At 22.3% G+C, this 18,725-nt stretch overlaps 1 protein-coding gene across 7 annotated transcripts in view; it reads left to right on the top strand.

Annotated features, from left to right (window-relative positions):
• LOC129610166 (protein sprouty) overlaps nucleotides 1–18,725 on the top strand; it is a 51,981-nt gene that overhangs the window by 20,135 nt on the left and 13,121 nt on the right. Inside the window, exons 1-3 of one of the 7 annotated variants that reach the window (XM_055522578.1) lie at nucleotides 3,988–4,027; nucleotides 4,170–4,260; nucleotides 7,589–8,200. The exons of 1 other annotated variant lie outside the window; for it this stretch is intronic. The gene's annotated coding sequence lies outside the window, so the exon portion shown is untranslated. Of the gene's footprint in view, nucleotides 1–3,987; nucleotides 4,261–6,750; nucleotides 7,446–7,588; nucleotides 8,201–18,725 lie in introns of those variants that run through there. 5 more of the 7 variants (XM_055522577.1, XM_055522580.1, XR_008697077.1 and 2 more) reach the window with 5 other exon arrangements.

The following is an 18,725-nucleotide window of genomic DNA, read 5'->3' as shown; positions in this document are numbered from 1 at the left end:
CACATAATATGTACATATGTACCAAATAAAATGTTTTTAGGAATTGACAATAATTATTGTGTTTTACTCTCTTTAAAAGTGCAATAATATAATTGTGAATTTGTACTCTAAATTATTTCAGATGAAATTTATTAATATAGTACTTGTAATCGTAACCAAGTCATCGCTTACTTACCATGTCCGTGGTACTGACTTTTTTGTATATTGCAATTTCGTAAATAATACAAGTGCATATAAATGGTTGAGCCTCCGTATAACAAACCGTAATCTGATAACGAAAGTAGAATTTATTTTTGATTTACAAATTTACTGTAGAAAAACATTTCTTTACAAGAAAACTTATTAAATTATGGCCGTTCTTTATTTAGAAACTCCACTATATAAACATACATATATATCCGTACATTGTTTTTTTTAAATCTGTGTTTAATTTTTATTTTGTATTTTAACATTTGCAAAAATCATATATATCAATATGTTTTAATACATATGTATGTCAAAAAATGCAAGTACATGCCAATTTTTAAACTTTATTTTTTTTTTGTTCTTATTTATATTCATTTTATTAGAACAATATTTAAAAATGAATGCCTTAATTGTATACAACTATCAATTGGAAGTGAAAGTGACTGTGACGTAACTGAAGTTTCACATTACTTTTTTATTCAATTAGGTATATGGGCGGGTTCTGTCAGCTTTTAGAAATTTTTTATGTTTTCTAAATGAAATCTGGATATTAAGGTTTTCTTAGAGTCGGAACTCTTTTCTATACTTAGAAATTTAAAGTATTCTTTTAATTAAACTTTTTTTTATAGTTGATAACATAAACCCTGTAAATATCTATTTTTTCGGTATAAAATGTCCATGGCCTGCATTATTAATTGTAATTTACAATAATGTTGTAAACTGCTTAGTCTTACGAACACCTACTCATATACATAATATACTATAAAATAAATATTATTTTATAATAAACATATTTTAATAATTATTTTAATATCTAGATAGATACGTATGTATGCATGTATTATATTATGAATATAAATATATATTGATATAAATACGCAAAATTAAAATAAAAGGAAAAAACTCATATCTGAAATCTTGATTCTTGAATCTTTTTAATATGTACAACTCTTTCGAAAAAAAAAGAATTATAATTCTCTCCCTTTCCATTTTTCTGTCTCTGTTATATTAAATTATATATTCTCTCATTTTTAATATTTCCAATTTTAGTATCAGTTTATCTCAATTTTTTTTAATTTTCTATCATTTGGTGAAACAACATCATAGATTTTTATAAAAACATATTCACTTTATAAATATATTTTGTGTACATATGTACACGTGTGCATATATAATGTACATTTATTTTAAAATTTTTTTTGAATAAAAATATTTCTCAATTAAAATGAGAAAATATTTACATAATATAACGTATACCTATATACATACCATACGTTTATATAAGAATTATATTGGCTATGTGTAATGAAAAATATTTTCTATTTTAAATGTGTTTTAAAAATTTAGTTCACATGCATGCATACACTATGTAAATTTAAAAGAAAAAAAATTATGTATATGTAATATGTATAAATTAAAAAAAAAAAAAATTTCAAATAATATGTATAAGAATTCGTAAGAGTCATAAATTTATTGGGATAATATTGTAAAGATTAAAATCATTTGGAAATTGAAAATAATTGTGAAAATTCAAAATTCTAACAGATTTTATAATGCTAATTGTAAAATTTATAACTACATTTAGGTACCTATTTAAAAAAAAATATTAAATAAAATTAAATATTAGAAAATGCAAACGCACACATAAATTATTAATAATTAAACCTGATTATATAAAAATTATTTATTTTACAATATAAAAAAGTTAAATTTATTTTTTTATTAAAATAATTATTATATTATGTACAAATAATATACGTACGTAAAACACATAATGTATATGTATAATTTGATTTCCGTTCGAGTAAAAAAGGGTTAATATATATTTTATACTATGTAAATTGCAGCTATAATAATATAATAAATACATTCATAAAATATCAACACACACCACTGAAATCTGTATACAGAATGGTCCGCAACTAATAATATAATGTATGTATGAATGGATATTTTAAATATACCTTATGCAAAAAAGAATAATATACATACATGTATGTATAACGACACAATAATATGTATTAGCAAATACATTTTTAAAAAAATATATTTATATAAAAATAAATGAAATTAATTTTTGATTTTTTCACAACTTTTTTTTTATATTATTTCAATGAATCTCCAACACACAATCGCACCTACATAACAGCACACAATCATAAATTATTACGCGCCTGCCTGACATCGTCATCATTTGAAAACAACATTAAAAATTTAAATGTAGCTTGTATGTTGCTTGTTCTGTTTTAGGGCGGCATGGCATGCCGCTCGTTTCATTCCATTCCATTACTATTTTTTAATTATTTTGCTGTTCTGTTGCGAATAGATAGATAATAAATTGTGGTTGTTGCGGAATGCTGCTTTGCATCTTACAAAAAATTTTGAATAAAAGAAAATAAAAATAGAGAAATAATAAAAAAAAAATTCATTGAAATTTTTTTCTTTTTAACTTACGTTTATTTTCAATTCAATAAACTAACACAAATAATATGTATAATGAATATTAAGAAATATATATTACAAAACGGCAGCACTTTTCTTTTTATTATTTTTAATTTATATAGACGTGTATGTTTGTCCGAATGTATAACTCGGCATAAAATAAATCAAGCCCTGGACATTATTTTTTACTCTCGTAATTGCCGCATGTGTTTTTATTTTAAACACAAAAATCTTTTAAAACTAGATTTTGTTTTACTAATTCAATATTATAAATGGAAAATGCTTAGTGAATAGCTGGCGAATAAAAAAAAATGTTGAAAATGGTGAATTTTATTATTTTATAATAAGAAATGCTTGAATATAATTTTCAGACAACTTGGTTTTTAATTTTCAAACTAACATGGTTTTTAAGGCTACCATAAAAATTTTTTTAACCTACATACAATAGTTTCATATGGAATTTATCTTTCTCTCTCTTGATTCTCTTAATGCCCACAATTTGATACATATTTTTGTTATGTCAAAATATCTATTCATATAAGTTTTGTTTAATGTAATAAAATTAAATTTATGAATGCTTGTACATTTATGTATATGCATACATACTTATATGGCACATACAAACATTATTTTCCACTATTTCAACATTTTAATATTATATTTTATAATTCATTAGGAATATGCTTAAAAAAATACCTAAAATCTACACATTGAATATATATATGTATGTAGGTATATATGAACATACTTTACCAGTCAATATATTTACATACTTTTTCACATATATCTTATATAATGTGTGGGTTAGTTACAATAAAACAATTTTTTTTGTTGTTTTTATTTTTTAAAAAAGAAAACTTGAATTAAGTATAAAAATTTTGTTCACCTCGCTGCCGCGCAACTTACTTCTCAACCCATCCGGTCTTTTCATCTCTTCTTAAACGACAAAAAAAAACAAAAACAAAAAAACGGAAAAATATAATAACAATAATATTATACACACAATTCTATATATTTAAATAAATTTCATTGTATAATTTTATAATCATATATATATACAGTTAAATACGTATGTACATCTAACATAATATATGTATGTATGAAAAGAATTTCGGCATCGGTATGTAAATAAAGTATAAATAAAAATTTTTTGTATGAAATCACTACTACGACGACTACCGTTTGTTTTTTTTTTTCATTGTAGCCAAGCCATTTATAAAAATATCTACAACAATTATTATGTCGCTTTACATTTTCTTATTCAAGTTTTCTACTATTTTGTAGTTGTATTGTAGTTTTATTAAAATTTTGTTGTTCACCATAAAATATCTGTCAGAAAATTTTCAGTTGCTTGAGATATTTTATTCGAGTTGGGACTGTTGTAGATAAATTTCGCCGGGTATTAAAAAAATTTTTTCGTATGAATTTTTTTTTCACATACATATATATTTATATATATACAAATCGTATTAGATTTTCTAAATCTCTGTATGTATATACTTATATATATATATAATCAACTTTACATTTCTTTAATACAGAAAAGGAGAAAAAAATTATATACATATAATTTTTTTTATAAAATAAAAAAAAGCACACAGCAATCAATTTATAAATAGAAAAAAAAATCACGTATGGCTGTTTTTATATTTTTTTTTTTTGAAAATTAAAAGTGAAGGCAAATAAAATAAATAAAAAAAAGACGTACATACCGTATTTCTCATATTCTCATTAATAATATTGAATAATATAAAAAAATATATTTAAAAAAAAAAATAAAAAAAGAAGGAAAAATAAAAAATAATTCAGCTAGGAAAATAATAATTTTACATCTATCTACATACACACACACACACTTTTCAGATTTCGTATTAAACTATAATGAATAATTTTTTATATATATGCATATGCATGTACGTATACTGTCTAAAATAATATTTAAATGCGAAATTTCATAATGGATATTTAATTTTTTTTTTAAATGTGTAGCCAAAATTAATATAATGAAAAAAGAAAAAATTTTAACGTAATGAGGAGAAAGAATTGAGAAAGAAAAAATATTTTACCATGCTTATCGAAATTGAAATGTTCATAAAATATTTGTAGGTATATTTTTGAAAAATTCATTGTGGTATTAATACATGCAAACACACAAAATATATAAAATTAAGAAACAAAAACAAAATAATAATAAAATGAAATTCCAAATAACATAAATAGAACAAAATGAAAATATATGTACTTAATTTGTAGGTATATAAATAATATGTATAAATTAAATATACATACGTACATAAAAAACAAAAGAAATTAAATATAATTAAAAAAAAGTAAAAAAAATTCATAAAAATAATGTTACAAAATAATTTTATTTTCTCATAATATGCACCCTATGTTGTGTACCTACCTACCTACCTACCTAAATAAATTAATTTAAAGTACACTTAGAAAAAAATGAGATTTAAAAATAAATATGTACAATAATAATGTGCGAATAAAGAGTTTTGTTGTTTCCATTTATTCATATAGTTTTTTTTTTTTTTGAATACACGATATAAAAATTATAATAAAATTAAAAAATAAAATAAAATTTTATTGATAACAGAAAGAAACACTTCAACTTCCAAGATCGCGTTCGCTTTTTAATATCTCGTACACATAGGCTCTTATGCAGCTTCGCTTGTTTATTTGTAATTACATATTATTATTGAAAATGTTGCCATAACAGTTATTAACAATACATTTACTTTTACATTGATATTAATATTATTATAAAATATTAAATTTTGTATTTAAAGAAAAAAATATTATAAACGAAGAAAATCGCCACATCAGAATTTTTATAATAAAAGAATATACCTACATATGCACGTAAAATAAAAATAAAAAAGTTTAATGAAAAGTTCGAATATCAAAATTAAAATAGTTTCGAAAATAAAATTTAATCATACACAATTTTTTTATTAAATTTCGAAATTGAATTTATTAAATTTACGATTATTTAAGATGAAAATTAATAAATAATAATAATAGTAAATAAAATACAAAAATAATAGTGAAATTATTTAAATTTGAAAGAAAATTTCCAGAAATTTAATAATACAATATGTATATAACAAAAAAAAAGGCCTGCACACACATATTTAAAAATACAAAAATAAATTAAAATAAATAATATTCCAAAAAAAGAAAAAAAAAAAAGAAAACAAGAAACAAAATAAGAAATGTAGCTGTTATATATTTTTTTTCTTTTTAATATTGGATACTACAATTCTACAAGCAATTATTACCAGCTAAATAGAAACACTTTTATATGTGTATATCTACATTATTTTTATAACAAATATTAAAATTAAACTACAAAACTGCAAATATAAATAATACTTTTTATTTTTATTAAGGAAAAAAAAATATAAATTTTTTTTTGTCACGATCATTCAGAAAAAATTTTTCATTGAAAAATCACGCGACATAACAACAATATTCTATATTATACATGGGGTACTACTGCAAGAACAACAAAACACACAACATAACTTGATTTTCTAAAAATTTATTCAAGAAAAAAACAACTTTTTTTTTTTACTTTTCATTTTTTTCTTGTGTTATTATTACTATTGTTGTATTGAAGCCATAAAGTATAAGAGAGCTACATCACTACAAACAGATTTTTTTTTTCATTTTAAATGAAAACAACAATAATAACAACGTTACAATTTATTTTTTTGTTGTTGTTTTCAAAAAGAAATCGTTTTTATCGTGTATAGAGAGCGAAGCGAATAAATATACAAAAACGAACGAACGAGTAGTTCGCAGCAGCAGCGGCAGTGTGTGTTAAAATTATATGCATGTGTTTCTCTTATACTTATAATAAGAATACATTAAAAAATTTTTTTTTTATTTATTTTACATGTGTAGTTTTTTTATTTTTTTTTTAATTTTTAAATTTTGTACTATTTATACAGTAATAATTTTATCAAAAATATTAAAACTACAGTTTTGTCAATGCAAATTTCTTGTTTTTTTTTTTTATTGTTATTTCAACTTTTATGTCATTTTTTTTGTAAATTTAATTTAAATATAAAAATTAAAAAAGAAAATAATTTTTTTTAACCTGTGTAGAAAATACAAAATTTGTTCTCCGAAAAAGGAAACTTTTGTGAATAATGAAAAGTTAAAATAATTAAGCGAAAGAGAAAAATTAAATTAAAATTAACTGAAAATATCCAAAAATATTTTAACAAAAACAAAAAAAGTTAGAGTTCAAAAAGTAGAGAAAATAAAGGTGATTATACAAACCGAACATACTTACATACTCGTATTTAAATATTTTTACTAATTTGCAACAAAAGTAATATTATTTTGACTTAAGTACCATATTTTAAGTAATATTATTTTTTATAATATGAAAAACTGGATATTAAAACTGCTGCATTTGCGGGTGCATATTGTATTTTTAGTCACCTTTCTTACCACACCTGAATTGAAAATTTAATTGCATCAAATGTATCAGGAAATAAACATACATTCTTACAAATGTATTAAAAACAGATTAACTAAACAGAAAATTAATTAAAATAATTAAAAACAAAAAAATTTAACAGTTTTTAAAACTAAATAAAAAATTTAAAAAAATTCGCACAGTTAAAATCACACAAATTTTTGTAAAAGTATTAAAATAAATAATTAAAAATTTAAAATATTGATAAAAAAAATCAATTCGAGTATTCTAAGATATTTAGTTATTGTTTTTCTTTTTTTTTGTATTTCTTGTTATATAATATTTTTTTACTATTATTATTATTAAAATTTCGTTAATTTTCAACTAATAAATTATTTAATACCTTGTTTATATGTACATACATACAAAATGTAATATATATATAATTAAATTTTATACAAGAAATTTTAAGTTTATTAATAATTAAATAATTTTCATTTAATTTATTTTCATCAAAAGGAAAATATAAAGATATATGAAATAAAGTGCTTATACTTATAAAGAGAGAAAAATGAAAATTTGAAGAGAAAAAAAATTTTATATAAAAATATTTTTAAAAAAAAAGTTATTAAAATAGTTTTTTTTTCTATTGTTTTGTAATTTCAAACGAAATTTATTTAAAAATTTTATGAATTAAACGAAAAAATTAGCTATATATACTTAATATGAAAAAAAAGAGTTAATTAATCAAAAAATTATACAAAAAGAAGAAGAAGAAGAAAAATAAAAAATAAATTAAAAAGTTGAAAATTAAATAAAAAAAAAATTCTATTCCAAAATGTGGATTTTAATGCAAAATAAAACAAAATATTAAAAAAGAAGAAAATAAATCGAATTGGAATATAAAATTTATTTTTTTTTTTCTGGAAAAGTCGTCATTATTCAACTCTAATTGGAGACATTTAAGTAATTTCCTACTTAAAATTTTTTTAAAATAAATTAAGCTGCTATACAACGAAATTCATTTGGATTATTTTAAAATTAAATGTTTAAAAATTCCAAGGAGATAAAAATTACTTATCTATTTCAATATAGTTATTCTTAATTCAGCACTGCTTTTGCAAATTAATAGTAAGTTTTCAATTTATAAATTTTATTTTTATATTATAATTTTTTTTTTTATTTAAATTTAGGCATTTTAATTGTAAATTCATTAATAATTAATATAAAATTTGTAAAATTAAGTACTACACACAATTTTTTTCTCTTATACTTATGCATGATTTTTGTGCTACAGAGCGTCAAAATATAAAATGTAGACTTAGTTAAGTTCAAAAAACACTTTTTTTTCTTTTTTGAGTTTGAACACCCACAATTGAAGGCACAGGCATAATATAAATTTTTAAATAATAGTCATGAACTTCAAAAATGAGACGCCGAACAAAAAATCCTTAGTTCTCTATTTTTTTACTTTATTTAATGTCAAAAATCACAATCTGCTCTACTATTCTCTGTTCATGGATCATATGTGTAATAGTATATTAGAAAAAGTTCACGAACTAGCACGACTTTATTAAACCAGTTGATATTTAATAAGTTTTTTGTTTACAAAATCTACTTTATCTGTTATCTTTAAAAAAAATTAAAATTTTTTAAATCATAGTCTGTTTTTCCGAAATAATAAAAGAAATTTATGATAAAATATTTTAAAATGTTCTATTTTCACTTTTACCCGAGAATATTATCAAAATTGAATAAAACTTTTCTTTGGTTATTTATACGGAGAATCAAAATATTGTGAATTTTCAAAAGGTTCAAAATCTGGTAACTATTCTATAATCATCCCCAATTTAGGTGAAAATTCAAAATTACAAAATGGATTTTTTCAATTTTGAAAATTCAAAAATATCACATTAGACTCTAAAATTTCATATGGGAGTTTCCATAGAAAATGTTATAAAATATTGAATTTTATAATAATTTTGTTTTTAATTTGCTATAACAATACTTACTTAACTAAGTACTAGAACTTATTCATTTTTTGTCTCTTTTTCACTGTCTACACGTGCACTATTATCATTTATAAACAAATTATTATTTTTAACTCATTATTTTTAATACTTAGCTTCTGAGCTGAGCAGAATATTAAAAACAAACTCATTTACATTACATACGCATCTACTCTCATTTCTATCGAAACAAATTGAGAATAATTAAAAAAAATGTCAAGGATGCGCGACTCTCTTAATTCTGTACACATATTTCTAAAATTTTTAATTCACACCCAATTCTACTTACATATATACGTATCCATACATCCATGCTTACATAATAAGCAATCTAATTAATAAGTTATAAAAATTTTTTAATTTTTACTGTCCAATTAATCAGGGGTGTAGCCTTTTTACCCAACAAATGAATTAATTTTTGTTTTCGTTTATTTTTCAATTAATTTTTAATATTTTGTAAAAAATTATTACCCAAAATTAATACAATTAACAAAAAAAAAAAATAAAACCAAAGGTCAAAAAACTTTCATTATCAAAATAAAAACAAATAAAAAAATAAATAATAACGTGTTATAAATTACAAAAACATAACAAAATAAAAAGTATCACAAGTAAAGACAACAAACAAAAATGGAAAAAGCAAAAATGAAATACAAGAAAATAATAAAAAGAAAAAAGAAAAACAGAGTTAAAATACTAAAAAAAAAAAAAAACATGAAAAATTTTTGCAAGGACGAACAGAAAACAAACCGGTTTTTATTCAAAAAAAAAAAAAAAACAACAAAAAAAAATCGCGCAACTTTTTTTTTTGTTTAAACGCTTCGTTTTTCAATGGAATTTTGTAAAGTAGAAAAATTTTCCTGAAGAAATTTTCTTGACTTATGTATGTGTGTATGCATGTGTGTAAATATTTGGCTCTCTAAAAAAAATGAAATCATGCATAACTACTTATCTGCGCGCGTATATTAATATGCGGTCAAATTATTTGAATACTTTGTTTTAAATTAAACATTCAAGTACTTAGCCCCCCCCCCCCCCAACCTTTTACTTTAAAATGCAAAACTTATATTTTTTCACAAAAATTTTAAAGCCTTGGATATATGTAAAATGTCTATTTTATGATAGGTTAAAAATATTCTTAGTTTAAGAAAACATTTATGTTTGTATGTATGAACAATTTGAATATAAATTGTATATAAAATAAGACAAGAAATAATAAAAACTTGTTAGCAATATAAATTGTAGTGAAAAGTAACAATAACCAAATAAAACAGTTACTTAGTTAAATGTTAATAAAGTACTTACTTACTTATGCTAAAAAATTTATTTTTCCTAGCATTTACCGATAACGATAAGTAATCGATTGAAATGAATAATTCATCATAATATACTGACTGCAAGATGTAATAGTTTTATAAGTACCTGTCAGTTGTATAAAAGTTTATTGTATGTTAATGCAGACAATGTTAAAATTATTTTTCAAAATTTTCCCAAATTGCCTACTGTAAGTACTTAGTGAATATAAATGGGCATTTTTTTTTACCCTACTTCGCTCCTGAGAGGAGCATAGAGCTGGTGCATGATATCATAGATAGTCATGAACCTGTTTCTTGTGTCATTGAGTTTTATTTGATAGATGAATAACCTATCTTAATAAATGAGAATAATAGCCGATAATTTTTTAGTTTGCGTACTAATCTTTCGTATTGTAATTTTTTGATATAATTTTACATAAATGCACTTTTCCTCAGATTTAATTCAGAATTATCACCAATTTTAATATACATATTCAATAAATATTGTCTGCTTTCTAAAGTTGTATATATATTGCTGTTAAAGTCGATATAAACTAGAGATTTTTGTTTCCAAAATGAAAATATACAATCTGAGCGGCCAATTGTTATAGTTTCGTAGTTAGTGTTAAAAATATTACGCTTTTTTAAAGCAGTGTTACTTATAATATTTGTTATATATACATAATTTGTTAAGAAGCGCTATTCGGACGTGAATTTTTCCATGTTGAAATGGTAAACCAAACAGAATTATTATCAAAGAATCTGTCGTATGAATAAAAAAAACGTTAGGTTCACCGCACATACAGGGCAAGAAATACGTCGAATACTAAATAACGTACACATGTTCAGACATATTTTCTTATCAGACATATATTCTTATCTTAATCTTAACTTATTTCCTTTTTTGAAAACAGTTTTTTTGACTAAGAGCTGAAAACTTCTTTTAAAATCATAGATGTAGACGATCAAACTCTTACACGCTTTAGAACCTTCATAATATGTAAAACAAATTCATGCAGTGTAATGTAAAATCACAAAAATAGTAACATGAGTGGAAAAAAAGGGATCAAGGTGGAAAATAATTAGAAAACAAGGTGGAAATAAAAACTTATATGGTGCCAAAAATAACTGTAAATTTTCCAGAAATTTTTAATTTTATTTTTTACTTATGCTTAACTCTTTTTATCTTGATTATTTTCGCATTATTTTATAATAAAATCCAAGTATTATTTTTAAAATACTTAAGTAGCTAAGACAAAAATAACAAAAAAAAGAAACAAAATTTATGAATGAAAAATTTTCATTCTTAATCATATCGTGGCTGTCCTTCTATTTTAGTATCAATTCAAAAAAAGAAAAAAAGCACAATAAATAAAATAAAGTCAACCGGTTCAATCAGTTCAACATTAAAACGATAATGAAACGAAATGCAATTGAAATTTCATACAATAATTTACATTCATACATTAATACTCAATACATGCTCATAAAATGTGCATAAGTGTGTATGTATGCAGCTATTGTATTTGATTTCAAATTCAACTGTAATAATCGAACTATTTTAACTGTACTTATTTTTAACTGAAAATATTTCATTCAAATACAATACACATACGTACGAATTTTATCTGATAAAATGAAGTTTAGTTTGGTGAAAAACTAAAATAATTTTCATGAGGATGTGTGTATGTGCACTTAGTAAATAAGTCCACTTTACTCTTGTTCCTCCAATTTCTAACTAATTCAATATAATTAAATTTAATGAAATTTTTCACAATTTGATATAAAAGAATCGATAAACGAGTCTTTGTATCCAGTAAACTAAAACTTTATTTAATTAATTAATGTTAAATTAATGTTTTTAGAAGCAATACCGAAGTTCTCAGAAGTGGTTTATTTGTCAGGCAATAGATTAAGCACTAATTTTAGTACAGAAATATTGTTATATGATTTTATTTCTATTTACTTATTCGTAATCGATATTAATTCGGAATCAGAATCAAAAGTCTATGATGAAAAATAAATATTCAATTAAAAATTTTTTAGTTTTTGCAATAATACGCTATGAAATTTGGTATTATTATAAAATCTTGAAATTTGTTGAATCCCATTCCGCCGTCTCAATTATGCAATTAACAAATAATTATATTTAATGTGATTGATATAATAATGGTTCCCGAAACTAAAATTTTCTAACAAATACTTACACATGAAATAGGTGACTAAAACAAACACAAATTGTTTGCTTTCGAATTTTACAAGTACTCTTTTTTCATTGATCAAATTGGTTAGGTTTCCTAGAATTCTAGTATTCTCTTATTGCATATTTGTATGTATTGACGTAGTTACACCTTTGTGTACAAAGTAGCGAAATTTTTCGATTTAAATTTGATTTGCACGCTAATTTGTTCTTTGTTTCTAATAAAAGCTGATGGCAGTTTGTTTTACGATAAATAAATTTTTAAAATGATTTTTGCTTATTGTATTTCTTAGTAATTTTAATGGAATAATAAATCCATCTACATACATACATACATACTTATTGAAAAGTTCATATTTATATGCAAATTATTTTAGTATTTAATCAATTTTCATTCTCTTGCTTCATTTTTCTTTTCTTTTTTTTTGTATTTTTAAATTTTCTTTGAATTTTCATTTTATTATTTCAATATTATATTTGTAATCGTTCATTAAATTCATTATATACAATCATACATACTTACTTGGATATATTATGTCAATATATACACATTCATATGTTGTGGACGTGCCATATGTACAATATAAAATGATTATCAGTGTATTTGAACATATGTTTGGGAAGTTTTACATTTTATACAGTAAATGCACGTTTACTTGCATACTTACCTAACTTATGAAAGCGAATTGACTGCAAAAATGCAGTAAAACTAACTCGAAATTACCGAATTGCTACATTTTTGAAGTTAGAGGCTCCAGGGTTTTTTGTCTTTTATGCTCAAACATAACAAGTTCCCATCATTCACAGTGTAGGGAGTAAATTTTGCGTCAATACAAATTAAGTAATTATGTGCATTACATACAAAAGGGAGATCAAATTTTGAAACCACACTAATTCCTTATTATTTAGCAAAAAAACATAAGAGTTAATTACGTAATCTGAATTTTCATTAATAACCATGAAGTAATCAATTTGAAATTATAATTTGAAAATTTAATCAAGAATTGGCTTCGACTTCTCTTTTTCGAGAAAAAAACATTGAAATATAATAAATTAAATAAACTTAGTTTGACTTACTTAAATAATTTGTTATTTTTTGAATCAATTTCCTGACATTGGTTGATACAAAAGTAACAAGCTGACCTTATCGATTAATATAGTTATATTCTCAAAACTCAAAAGCTAAACTATGTATTTAAAATAGAATGATTGAGTTCATTATCGCATCCCTTACCATTAGAATGCGGTAGAACTAAAAAAAAATACTGTTAAACAATGGCAGACTTATCAAAATAAACCAACAGTGATCATTAATTTTTTTTAATGCAAATCCAGAACTTCCGAAGAACTATAAACTTTAACGAGTTACTTTGAGTAGTAAACTAACAGAAACGGACTGCCAATAAGAACCCTCAATCTATACCTTTTACTGCAATTTTAAGGTCAAAAAATTTTGAGAGAATTTGATATAAGAATGGGAGAGTATATTTTTGATTGTCATTATTCACAATAAGAGAAACATGCGCAATGTGGTTCATATAAAACAATCTGTACTGTATTATGCGAGTGTTTATTTGTGTGCATGTATACTCGTACATACATATATACAAATACATATTTACATAATTCAGTTGTTGTTTTTGTTATTGTCGTTATAAATATGATGTGGTGCTCTTATTTTCCACTTTATAGAATGAAAAAAAAAAATAGCAAAAAAATTTTTCTCTTTTTTTTCGAATTTTTCTCATTTTTTTCTTCTTTTAAATTAGATGAATGACGAATTTATAGAAAAATTTCTTATTTGTTCTGAAAAGAAAAAAAAAATAATAAAAAATACAAAAAAAAAGTTATCCACCCACGTATACCGGCTCACCAGAGTTCGCTTTTGTACAAAATAGATTCATAAAATTTGAAAAAAAAAATTCTATTTTTACTCTAGTAAAATTTATTTTATTTTAATCCAAAAAAAAATTTTTTTCTCAGTTTTTTTCCTAAAAATTTTTTTTGTTCTTTTATTTTTTTTTTTTATTATTTTGTTTTTTCTTATTAAAAGTTTTTCATTCATAAAATTTACATCCCCCTATCATTTTTTTTTATTTATTTTAAAAAATTTTTTTTCTTGTTTTTTTTTGAATAAATTTATTAAAAAAATAACAATTCAAAATAAAAAATAGCAAAGAAGAAAATTAGTTTAAAAAACAAGTTTTTTTTTCAAACATCACTACATTTGTGTAGCAACTAGATCTCGTCACATTAGTTTTGTTCATGACTGCTTATGCACTTAATTGGTTGAAACTAGGTTATTACAAATTATAAATGCTTTCTAAAGCACAAGTACTTATATATTTTTTTTCCTTACATGTTAAAATTTCATTCACATGTTTATCGAAGCCAATTGTTATGTCACATTTTAAGTATATAGAATATTCTTTTTTTTTTGCATACTTAATAGATAACTGACTACATACACGTAGTCAATTTTCAATTAAATAATTGGAATTTCCATGTAGAATCCAATTTTTAAATGAATCAAATTAATTAACTTAATTTTAGTACAAAAAAACATCTATACTAATTGTAAAAGTATTCAAGTATAACTATATTCTTTTAAGTATACACATAAAAATATAGAATAAAGAATAGTAAAATGAAAAAAAAAAAAAGAAAATATGAGAAAGCAATCAAAAACATTTCGAATTCTATTATAACTTATGCTAAAATTATTCTTAAATTGTATAACCAGTGCTGGATTTTACTTTCTATACTAAACTGGTTTCAGCCTAGTGCCTTGTTTAATTAGGATGCAATGTAGTGGAACAGTCTAATATCATATTTTAAATTTTATAAGTACAGAAATTCCGGAAAAATTAAATCGAAATGGAATATTTTATGCATATTACTTATGCTGTTTCAGGTCAGTTTTTTGACCTTTTGCCTTCGTTAGAGCAAAAGTGGCCTTGTAAAACATACTCACTATTGCTTCATTCCTCCTCTTTCTCAATGTATAACATAATTGTGCTCTTGAATTGTATTTAAGAATGTATGTATATCCTTTAAATATTAAAATAAATTTTAAACAAGTTTCCCACATTTCTTATAAGGAATCAGTTTCCCTTCATTACTTACAGTTTACTTTATAATACCATAAAAATTCAACAAGATTTTTTAAGAGTATTCTAATTAAAGGTATAAGTAAAAGGGCTTATGTTATAAATTTGAAAAAATAATTATTAAGTAAGTGCGATGCGTAATTTTCCAAAACCAAGAATCTATCCTGTGACATAATTATATTTAATCAATTGATAATATAAATGATAAGCATAATATCTTTTACTTAAGTATTTTTTAAAAAATAATCAAACTTTGAATTTAAAATTTCTATTTTGGAATATTGTATACATACAAGAATATGTGCTCAGGTACGCAAATTTAAATGAAATGTTTAATTGACAACTACAATTGAATTCATAGCTAAAACCATTCTGACTTTCTTTATAGTTGAGAAGCATTTCAAAATTTCTTTATTTGCATTAGTATTTCTGTATTTCAAAATTGATTTTTAAAAATTATTTAAATATTTAAGCAGTTATGCCAAAGTATTATTTATTAACAAAAATATTTCAATATTTCCATATTTTCACTTCAAAATTTAGACTTAATTAACAATAAACAATGCTCCTCAGTTAAAAGTTTAGTAGAATTTTTTTTCCAAATTTGCAGTCAATCCAAGTGTCAATAGTGCTGTTTAATAAATCATTTTTTAATAGATGTAAAAATATTCCCGATTTTAAATGAATTTTACCGAACGATAATTTACTGTTCATAAATATTACAAAAAGTCCTAATATTAGAAAAATAAATAAGAAAATAAAGTTGGGTCAAACCAATGGTTTGTAATGTAGCATTTTTCCCTTCACCAAGTGAAAATACTGCTTTTAAGTACTTAAATTATTAAAACTACTTTCATTTATATACAAATATATTTCAAAGATTGCCTACATTTAGGATGAAGCAAAAAATAAAATTGAAAGAGAAGTTAACATGATGCTGAATTTAAGGGTTAATTTCGTGAGTTAAGAAAAATAAATATATTTTTTAATTGTATGGATTTTACCGTTAGTTTTCTGCTTTTATAGAAATTTGGAAAAGCTCGCAGCTTCGGAAAAATATGATGCCGAAAATTCAAAATTTGAAAATACAAAATTCGAAAAGAGGTAACTTGGCAGGGGGTGGAATTAGAATTGGTCATTTTGTTTTTTTAATAGTTCAAATACGGGATGGCGCGTTAATAGAAGCGAGCGACTACTTTTCTACGTTTGCAAAATTTGAAAAAAGTTTATGGCTTTGCTGCAATAAATAGTTAAAAAATGACATTTTAAGAGTGTAGAAGTTTTGTAAACATGTCCACACAATTAGGATCTTAATTGCAATGTTCAGAAATTTATTCCATATTAATTTTATTTTAATCATAAAATGTAAATAACTAAAATGTATTACCATAGTTGTAAATAAGAAAGTAAATTAATTAATGAACAACAACTTTTTTAAATGAGTATTTCTTAAAGACATCATAAAATTGAGTAAGTACAATCCAAATAGTGAATTATTTATATAATGTATGGCATTTACTTACTAAATATTGTAATTGAGTGGCTATGTATGTAAAAAATTTATGTCTTTTACGTAATACAATTAACATTATATTTAAATACAATTAGAACTATAAAATTAACTAACAAAATAGAGGAAATTCTATAATTATGTTATAAAAGTATTTATGTAGCAAAAAAAACAAGAAAAAAAACAAAAAATCATTTCATTTAAACCTAAAACATAAAGTGATCTTTAAATACTCGCTTCCTATCCTATAAAAAGACTCAACATTCAAAATACACATATAATATTAAGTATATATACACACATTCGAACGTAATTTAGAAAAATTTTCATTTGTGTATGACGTTTAACCTTTCTACAATAAACGTCATTACACGTCAAATAAAAATTATTTTTTCTCTTTTTTCTCTTTTGTTTTTTTTTTTTTTTGTATTTTAATTGCATTTTATTTAATGATGCCTACATTCATACACACATTTACCTGCTTGCCCGTATCTACTTTAATAATAAAATATAATTGTGTATAACAGTATAACATAAACGAAAGAAAGAGAAAAAAAGCTTATGATTACAATCAAAAAATTTTCTCTATTTACTTCATGTCTATTTAAATTATTCTCTCTAATGAAATTAATTTAATTTAAAATAATAAAAAATTATTAAAAATAACAACAAAAAAAAATTTAAAAGTTATAAATTTTGCATTAAAATTGAAAACATTTTTTTTTCTTTTGATTTTACTTATTTTTGTTGTTCTGCAAAAAAAATATATATTTTAAAATTTGAATTTTTAATGAAATTTCTGAAAAGAAACAACACTAAAAACATTAAAAATTTATTTGAAAATGAGGTACTTACGATATTTTTATGAAAAGAATGTCAAATAAATTTATATAATGACCGTATCCAAGTAATTTCATTTCTATAGATAAGTACTAAGTACTATAAGATTAATGCTAAGTAAAATTGAGTTTTAAAATATAGATTTGGGAATATTTTTAAATTTAAATTTAAAGCATTACGAGTATTAAACTATTTTCATGGATTGAGTTTTTAAATTTCTAGACTTTTAGGCGAGAATATTAATTAAAATAATTCAATCATAGATCAAAATATCAAATATTATTTATTTAAATGCTCTTTTATATTACATACGTTCTTATACTCTTCTGTATATACTACTTTTACATTGAAAGTTACGTGACTAACACTATCGTCATCAATTTTATGCTTCATTTTTACTACTTTGAGTTCTAAAGAATTTTGTCTTCTTTTATAATATCTCAGGACAATTTTAACAAATAAGTATGTGAATAATTACTGACTTACAAGTTATTTAAAATATGCAATTATAAAATTTAAATTCAGACAAACCCTTGCTTCCATAATATGCAAGTGGTAATACTTACGACTTTTAAATTTAATTCAGGAATTTTTGTTAAAGCAAGAAATTTAGCAATTCAAAATACAAGCCGTATGAATTAGAATTAAAGATTGTATTATTTAAACCGCATAAATTTCGTTCATACAAATTT

This window comes from Condylostylus longicornis, unplaced genomic scaffold (assembly GCF_029603195.1).
Source record: "Condylostylus longicornis isolate FDR11 unplaced genomic scaffold, ASM2960319v2 ptg000044l, whole genome shotgun sequence".
NCBI classification, from domain to species: domain Eukaryota; kingdom Metazoa; phylum Arthropoda; class Insecta; order Diptera; family Dolichopodidae; genus Condylostylus; species Condylostylus longicornis.
This window is presented reverse-complemented; position numbering and strand designations above follow the sequence as displayed.